The sequence below is a fragment of the Gorilla gorilla genome, chromosome 22 (genome assembly GCF_029281585.2).
Source record: "Gorilla gorilla gorilla isolate KB3781 chromosome 22, NHGRI_mGorGor1-v2.1_pri, whole genome shotgun sequence".
Classification (NCBI taxonomy): Eukaryota; Metazoa; Chordata; class Mammalia; order Primates; family Hominidae; genus Gorilla; species Gorilla gorilla.
Window position 1 is genome coordinate 11,158,510 of NC_073246.2, and position 9,308 is coordinate 11,167,817.

Sequence of the window (9,308 nt, forward strand, 5' to 3'; positions counted from 1 at the left end):
AGCCCAGGGACTCAGAAAGGTATCTCCATGTTCACAGCAGCATTCTCCACAATAACCAAAAGGCGGAGACAGCCCAGGAGTCCACCAGTGGGTGAATGGATAAACAGCATGTGGTCAGCACACAACATGGAAGTATTCAGGCACAAGACAGCAGGTGACAGCAGGGATAAACCTTTTCCACTCCACATGTGGAGCAAAAAGGCCCAACACAAAAGGGCAGCTGTGGCAGGATTCCACCTGCATGAGGCTCACGGGAAGGAGAGGCCAATTCACAGAGCCAGGATGGAGAATGTTGGTTGCGGGGGCTGCTGCAGGGAATTCACAGAGGCAGGATGGAGAATGATGGGTGTGGGAGCTGCTGCAGGAAGGTCGTGGAGAGTGGGTGCTTAATGGGGACAAAGCTCCAGTTTGGGAAGACAATAAAGTTGTGGAGATGGAAGATGGTCACAGTTGGACAACATGAGGAAAAGCCAGGCACAGTGGCTCATGCCTGTCATCCCAGCACTTTGGGAAGCTGAGGAGGGTGGATCACCTGAGGTCAGGAGTTCGAGACCAGCCTGGCCAACATGGCGAAACCCCATCTCTACTAAAAATACAAAAATTAGCCAGGCATGGTGGTGCATGCCTGTAATTCCAGCTACTCGGGAGGGTGAGGCAGGAGAATTGCTTGAACCTGGGAGGCGGAGGTTGCAGTGAGCCAAGATCACACCATTGCACTCCAGACTGGGCCGGCAGAGTAAGACTTAGTCTCCAAAAAAAAAAAAAAAAAAAAAAAAAAAAAAAAAAAAAAAACTCACATTAGGAATGTATTGAATGCCACTGAATTATAACTTAATTGACAAAATTTGCATTATATATTATTGTATATTTTATTATATATAATATTACTTTTAAAATTATATATTTATATGGACTATATATCATGTATAATGTGTTGTACTTAAGTAATTATACCAAAAAATTACTATATTTGCTTTTTTGTAATCTGCTGTTTTTCTCTTCCTAATATAGCATGAATGGATTTCCACATTAAATATTTTTTGGCATTATGTAATACATTGAATATGATATATATATACACACACACATACATGTATTCTGTATACCCACAAAGCTAGATAGAAAATATATGGTATACACACACACACATACACATTTACACATATTAAGTTTAAATGCAGTCATCCCATCCCACCAGTTCCTGTCTTTGCAGTGCATCTTACCATGACCTGCATCCTTGGGGTTGTTCACATCTGTGAGCTCTTGTGTATCTGTTGTATCTGGACTCTATCCTCCAGCAACCACTGACCCCACAGGCTCTGCAGAGACAGGCCAGTGCTGGACTCAGGGACACAACCTCCTTAGAACTCCAGTTCACCTACCTCCTCCTTCCAGGAATATATGTTTTATAGGAATGTTGAAAAATCAGCCCGGGTTACCCAGAGGGCAGGGAAGTCCCCACCCAGACCCGCAAGCTGTGGAGGCCTCTGGGACTTCCAGGTGGTAGCCGTCTATGTTTCAGAGCCAGCACCATTTATATGGAGGCTCCGAAGACTCACACAGGACTCACTGTGAACAGCAAGATACTGACTGATGAGCGTCTAGCTTAACTTGACTCACGCTTGTGTGCTGAGCCACACACAATTACTCCCGTTGAACCGTTGGCTGACCTGTGCACATGGCATGTTCACACAATACATCCTCATACACAGAACTTTGCACTTTCATTTCAAAGAAATAGGTGGTGTCCTAATTGAAGGAAACATACGTATTCCAGGAAAACTTGAAAGTGCAGAATTGTACACAAAATAGACATTACTCAGCAGTAATTCCGCAGTCTTTCTTAACAGCTGGCATATATTCTTAGAGGCTTCTTTCCATAACAATATATCATGTCCCCCTAAAATTGGAATTGTGTTTTCTATCTTGTTTACAACCAGGTTTTATTAAATTTTCCTCTTTACAAAAAATTATATATATATACAAAAAAAATATGTACATATACAAAAAGAATATATATATATATCTTATGGGAAACACAGAACAGCTAAAGAAAAAAACTAAATAAAAATGATTCTAAGAATTATTTGGGAGAATTTATGTGGAAGGATATTTTGGAGAAAAAGTGAGTAACAAAAAAGACTGAACATCCTTGGTAATTAAATGCCTTAATCAGCAGGCTGGAGCAAGTTCGGGGTCCTGGAATGGATTGGAAGAGAGGCTTTTAGAATGTACTTAGAACTGCCCGCCCCGCGTGCTCCTCGCGTCACTTCAGGGGCGGTGGTGAGAACGAGGCTCACTTCTGTCCGTGGGGGGAGCTGCGGCGGTGGCGGTGAAGGAGGCCGGGCAGGGGTGCGGAGGGACCGACGGACGCACGGGCGGGCGGCCGGGAGCCATGGAGCGCGGCCCTGGGGCCCGGGGGCGTGGGCCGGGGTGGGCTTCCCACGGCACGACATGGAGACCTGTGGTTGCGAGGCTCCCTGGGGCTCGGCTTGGACCGCGATGGGGCTGGGCCCTGGCCTCCTAACGGGGCTGCTGTCTGGGGCGGTAGCTGGGGGGGCTCTCTCCCCCCTGCCCGCGACTCGGAGCACCCCCACCCCTCCCCTGCCGGGCCAGGCCGGGCGGCGTTGTTGGCGGGGGCCCCGGTGGAGGCCCGGCCCGGGCGGCGCCCGCCATGAACGGGCTGTCGCTGAGTGAGCTCTGCTGCCTCTTCTGCTGCCCACCCTGCCCCGGCCGCATCGCTGCCAAGCTCGCCTTCCTGCCGCCGGAGGCCACCTACTCCCTGGTGCCTGAGCCCGAGCAGGGGCTTGGTGGGGCCGGGGCCGCCCCCTTGGGGACCCTGCGGGCCTCCTCGGGCGCACCCGGGCGCTGGAAGCTGCACCTGACGGAGCGTGCCGACTTCCAGTAGAGCCAGCGCGAGCTGGACACCATCGAGGTCTTTCTTCCCCACCAAGAGCGCCCGCGGCAACCGCGTCTCCTGCATGTATGTTCGCTGCGTGCCTGGTGCCAGGTACACGGTCCTCTTCTCGCACGGCAATGCCGTGGACCTGGGCCAGATGAGCAGCTTCTACATTGGCCTGGGCTCCCGCCTCCACTGCAACATCTTCTCCTATGACTACTCTGGCTATGGTGCCAGCTCGGGCAGGCCTTCCGAGAGGAACCTCTATGCCGACATCGACGCCGCCTGGCAGGCCCTGCGCACGAGGTGAAGGTGACCCTGGGGGCAGCTCAGCCTGGGCACACCCAAGAGGGGACCAGGCCGGGGGCCGGGGGGCGGGCTTCCCTGGGAGGAAGGTGGGCGGCCCTGCAGGAGGGGAGCCACAGTGGATGCACAGGGCCAGAGAGCCGGACAGGCGAGCTTGGGTGTGCAGGTGCCGCCTCCACATGGCTGAGGTGTGGCCAGGCGGTCCTCCCACACCCTGGCCTGTGGATCCAGGCTCCCTGGGAACCCCTGGCCTGAGAATGGGAAGGGGCTGAGCTTGTCCCAGGGGCGTGGATGCCACCCGGCGGGAGGGAGTGGGTGGTGGTCTGGGGGTCTGTGCACGTGTGGCTGGAAGCCCATCGGCCGAGACAGCACTTGGGGCCAAGTGAGACGAGGCTGCTGCATCCAGGTCCGGAGGCCTGGCCCATGAGGCCCTGTGGCTGCGGAGATTGGCCATCCTGGGGCAGGGCCTACAGGGTAAGGTGCAGACCCACAGCACACATCCGAGGTCTGGGCCAGCCTCGATTCCAGATCCAGCCCTCCTAGTCATCCACGTCCCCAGCCCTGCGCTTGCCTGGGCCATTCACCGGTGTTTGAGCACCGCCCGGGCCAGTGCTGCTTTGGACGAGGAGACCCGGGTGGGCCTCTGGTGGTTTTTCCTGCTCTCCATCCACTGGGGCTGTCTCGTCCTGGCCCTGCCCAGCCCACTGGTCTGACCTGCTCCCACAGGGACCAGGCACAGCTCTGAGAAGTCAGAGACCCTAGGGAGGTGGGGTCGTCGTTGCCTTGGTGATATGCAGGCAGTCCCTGCTGTGGGCCTGGGAGCTGGTCCCAGCTCTGGGGGCCTCCCAGCAGTGTGGAAAGCTGACACCAATCACCACTTCGTGCGACTTCCTTGGCCCCTCCTGTCTCTACTGCCTGGGCCACTGGCAGAGTCACACCCGCCATGGCCACCTCTGAGCTCTGCTCGGCCATCTGTCCTGCTGCCACTTTGTCCTGCAGGAACCTAGGCCCAGAGCTGTGAGGGGGAGGCCAGAGTGTGCCCAGGGCCTCCACTGGGGATGTGTCCTGTTCGTTTGAATGGTGACATCCAGGTGGCAGCTGGGGGCTCCTGCCTGTAGCAGGTGACAAGGCTGGGCTGTCTCAGCACACTACTGACCATGGCTGCCAGGGAGCAGGCCAGGGAGGCTGAGGCAGAGCTGGGGCCACAGGCACAAGCCAGGCAGCATCCTTTGGGGCATGGCTGAGTGGTGAGCTGTGGAGTGCTGCCAGGAGGCTGGGATTCCAGGCCAGGGACAGGGACAGCCCTGCTGGTGGAGTCCGAATGCCAGGCAGAGGGGACGCACACCCACCCATGCTCCTGCCTTGCAAGAGGGCATCTGCCTGGGATCAGAGCCTAGAGCGTGTGGGAGGAGAGTTGTGGGGCCCCGGCATGGGCAGGGTGGCAGGTGGGTCCTGCGTGGTTGGGACTGGGCACAAGGAGGCTTTGTAACTGGTGCTGGATCAGCTGGGTCAGGGACCACACACCAATGACCTGGGGGTGGGGGTGGCCCTGGGTGGGAGCTGGTGGTGCTGAGGTGGCCAAGGACTTGTCCACTCCCAAGGGAAGGTGCTGGTGGGAGGGGGTGCCACCTTCGCAGCCACCACCCTCGATGCTGACCTGGGTTGCACTGGTATCTCATTGGGCGTGGGGACTCCGAGAGTCCAAAATTGGGTGGAGACATTTGGGGACACAGCTGCCTGAATTCCTCATGGCCAAGGGGGTGGGCAAGGGCTGCAGGGAGGAAGAGTGTCCGCTGTCCTGGCCAGTGCACCAGGAACGGCTTTCTAACCCGGGCAGGAAGGCGAGAAGCATTCAGGATGTGCGGGCCACACAGTTCCCAGTGTGCACCTAGGGGTGACCAGAAGGAGGAGAGGCGCCAGGGCCTCCCCTACCCCCGCCCCAGGGGCACTCCGTAGGCGGGATCCCTGCAGATCCTAGCTAGGAAACGCCAGTGAACTGCAGCGCAGGGAACGGGGCGGGGCCGCTGGCTTCGCCTACCGCCGCGGTGTTGGGGGCTGGGGGTGGCCCTCGGGACTGGTGTGGAGCCTGGGCCTGACCCACTGACTTGGCTGAGTGGGGAGACTGGAGGGTCACATCCGGAGCTGGGCCCGGGGACACCCGCTGGTGGGAAGGGTGCGCGCGCGTCGGAGGCCGCTGCTGACCCTGCTCCGGCGCTGCCAGGTACGGCATCAGCCCGGACAGCATCATCCTGTACAGGCAGAGCATCGGCACGGTGCCCACCGTGGACCTGGCCTTGCGCTACGAGTGTGCCGCGGTGGTGCTGCACTCGCCGCTTACCTCGGGCATGCGCGTCGCCTTCCCCGACACCAAGAAGACCTACTGCTTTGACGCCTTCCCTAAGTGAGCGGCCCGGGCGGGGACGGGGGAGGGGCGGGGCCCGGGCCGGGCGCGAAGTCTCACCCGCTCCACGCCCCTCCTGCAGCATCGAGAAGGTGTCCAAGATCACGTCGCCCGTGCTCATCATCCACGGCACGGAGGACGAGGTGATCGACTTTTCGCATGGGCTGGCGCTCTACGAGCGCTGCCCCAAGGCGGTGGAGCCGCTGTGGGTGGAGGGCGCCGGGCACAACGACATCGAGCTCTACAGCCAGTACCTGGAGTGTCTGCTTCGCTTCATCTCCCAGGAGCTGCCCAGCCAGAGCGCCTAGCGGCGGCCCCAACCGACCAGACCTCAGCAATAAGGCGGCCCCCGGACCTCACCCCACACCGGCCCCCCAGGGGCTGCATGTGGACCCCCCCGGGCGGCCCAGGGGACCCCGCCCCGACCCAGGGGCTGTGGACGATGTACAGGCAACAGAGCTACGCACTCCTTTCCTTTTGGAAGCAAGAAGAAAATACGTGAAAACGGAAATTAAAGATTTAAAATTAAAAAAAAAATGTACTTAGAACTTCCGAAACCATCAAACCCCAAATATAAGAGAACAGAAACAAATACAGAAGTCTACCCATAACTCACACGGGCTGCCACAGGAGGTTTCTACTCCAGGAGAAAAAGGAATTCAATACGTTGTCTTGAGCTAATTGGCAAATGATTTAGATCATCAACTCACGGCTTACCTCAATGCAAACTTCCTCTGGGTTAAAAAGAAAGGCCCAGAAGTCCTAGAAGTATGTGTAGGCAACAATTTCTAGAATCTTAGGGGGCCGTGTAGAAGACTATTATAATAAGCAGAACAAATAAATAGAAAAAAATAAAAATACACTACAAAAAACAGACACATTTGGCCAAAAAAAAAAAAAAATGCGATTTCAGCATTCATCAAGAGGACCATCTGTTATTCATCACCTTATCGGTGTCCCAGTGCACATGTTTTTAGATCTCGAGACATTTCTGTTACAAGAGAAAGCTTTATCTGGCCCCAGTGGAATATTCTTCACAAGACTGAGGTATATTTGGCAGTAGTAGAATGTTCTTAAGGCAGTCGAATCTGATTTTCCATTACTTCATGTGAAATGTTTACGTCTGAGTTCGCAAACGAAGTGATCTGTTTCTTCTCAATTATTTTAATTTTATTCTCCTCGTCTGAATTTGGAATCATGGTTGTGTTGAGTTCATGAAAGCAAGTGGAAATTTTTTTGTTTGTTTGTTTGTTTTTGAGAAGGAGTCTCACTCTGTCACCCAGGCTGGAGTACAGTGGCACGATCTCGGCTCACTGAACCTCCACCTCCACCTCCTGGGTTCAAGCAATTCTCCTGCCTCTGCCTCCCAAGTAGCTGGGATTACAGGCATGCGCCACCACATCTGGCTATTTTTTTTTTTTTTTTTTTTAGTAGAGACGGGGTTTTGCCATGTTTGCCCGGCTTGTCTCGAACTCCTGACCTCAGGTGATCCACCCTCCTTGGCCTCCCAAAGTGCTGGGATTACAGGCGTGAGCCACCGCGCCTGGCCAGTAAATGGAAATTCTGTGTGCCTATCCATTCTTCTGATCACTATGTATAAAACAAGCTTGTTCAACCCACAGCCTGTTGGCCCCATGCGGCCCAGGATGGCTTTGAATACAGCTCAATGCAAATGTGTAAACTTCCTTAAAACATAATGAGAATTTTTTGAAAAATTTTATTTAGCTCATCAGCTATCGTTAGTGTTAGAGTATTTTATGTGTGGCCCAAGACAATTCTTCTTCTTCCAATGTGGCCCAGGGAAGCCAAAAGGTTGGACACCCCTGATGTCTTTGCTCTTAAGTACATGAAAATAATTTGCAGCTTAATTTTTCGTAAAGACTCAATAGGGTACTCGTGCTTTTAAGGGAAAAATGCCATGATTGCATCCTCCGTGTCCTCCTTGTGGTCACAATATCTAATCTGGCGTGATTTTCCATCTATCCTTGTATGTGTGCTGGGGCCCACCGGCATGCAGAGAGAAAGAAAGAGAAAGGAGAAGGAAGGAAATAAAGAGACAGGAGACACCGAAGAAACCAGCCATTTCATGGGAGACCCCACTGTAATGTTGGATGTGGGGAGTTTTCTCTCCTTGCTTTAAAATTTCTGTGTTATTCTCCCTCCCCAGTTCCTGGATTTTGCCTGAAAGGGACTTGGATTTGCAAGAAATTCATTTACTTATTTTTTTCTCAAAAAATGAATTTATTCTAATCACCTTAGAAATTAAGGTTTATTTTCATTTTCCAATTTCCTACGTTGGGTGTTTAGTTAGTTTTTTTTCCTTTCTGTTACATGAGAAAAGTAATTAACCTCTAGGTACAGATTTGGCCACATCTGCTGGAGTGGCACCGCGCTATTCATTTTCATTTTGCCCACATCTGCTATCACTGATTATACACGGTTCATTTTCATTATTAAAAATTATTATTATTGTTATAGGAGTGTTTCCTTCTAGCCCTAGCTCCAGTGTGTAATTGAAATTTTATTGTATTTTGGTGAATGTTGTTTGTGTGATTTCTATTTCTTGAATTAGCTGAAGTTTTTTTGGTGATCTTTTAAAAACATTTTTCAACACTGGGAAAAATGCATGAATTCATTCCTTTAATGAATATTTACCAAGCATTTTCTGTGCACTTGTGGAAAAGTCCTCATCTGTACCAAGCTTGATGCCATCTACTGCTTCTTTCCCTGGTTCCCCTCAGGGCAGCTTTGACAAAGACTGGAAACGTTTGGACTGTCCCAGCCAGGAGGATGCTGTCTTACACAGTGGGTGGAGGCCGAGGTGTTTCCAAAGAGAAGCCATGACAAGTAATTATTCCGGCCAGATGCCACAAGTGTTGCAGTCAACACATCCTGCCTCCACACCAGGAATCCTGCAGCCCTGGATAGCCTCACTCCATGTTGATCTATAGAATCTCACATAAACTGTTAGTCAAAAGAACCTTAGCACCTTCTCTGACCATGTCCATAAGTATTTGAAACGGAAGTTGAGGCTTTCTGTGGGATTCAAGGGAGTTGCCCAATGTGGTGATTTCAGCATCGAAAATGAATGCCTGATGTCTTCCAACTGGTGAACTCTTCATTACCCAGGCCTAGTGATTTTGTTTCATACAAGATAATCACCCTGAATGTGCGAGTTATAACTGCCCACCTCAATTTTTAAACTGGGTCATTTGCTTAATGTTATCTTTTCTAAACTCTACTCCAAAAAGGCTTTCTTTAAAAAAATCTGTCAGCATCAATATTTCTCAGTGGGAGGGCTGTGGTTGAAGCATGTATATTTTGGGCATATCTGCTATATTTCACACTCCTGCTGACAACTTCTCTTACATTTTTATGGCTTTTGACTTTCTTCTTTTGTTTTCTCCATTTTATACATAAAAAGTTTTATTTTAATCTACTGCAATGAATTTGATTATTTACACTCAATTTAAAATTTCTGTTTGGGGCCACCTTTATGGTTCCGAAATCTGCAGGTAATGTTTCCATTTGTAAATTCACAAATAAGGTGGTATTTATTGTAACATCCCTAGGTAAGTTAAGGAATTTTTAGTTTTGTATTACCCACACCCCTATCTCATTATTAACTATACCTGGGATTGATTTATTTAATGTTAAGTGTCTCTTTTTTAAATGTTTTATTTGCATTAAACTGTCCAAGCA

The 9,308-nt window shown here is 51.5% G+C and overlaps 1 pseudogene; it reads left to right on the top strand.

The window, feature by feature from the left end:
* Positions 1 to 2,321: 2,321 nt before the first annotated feature.
* LOC129529308 (alpha/beta hydrolase domain-containing protein 17A-like) lies at positions 2,322 to 5,922 on the top strand (annotated as a pseudogene).
* The last annotated feature ends 3,386 nt before the right edge of the window (positions 5,923 to 9,308 follow it).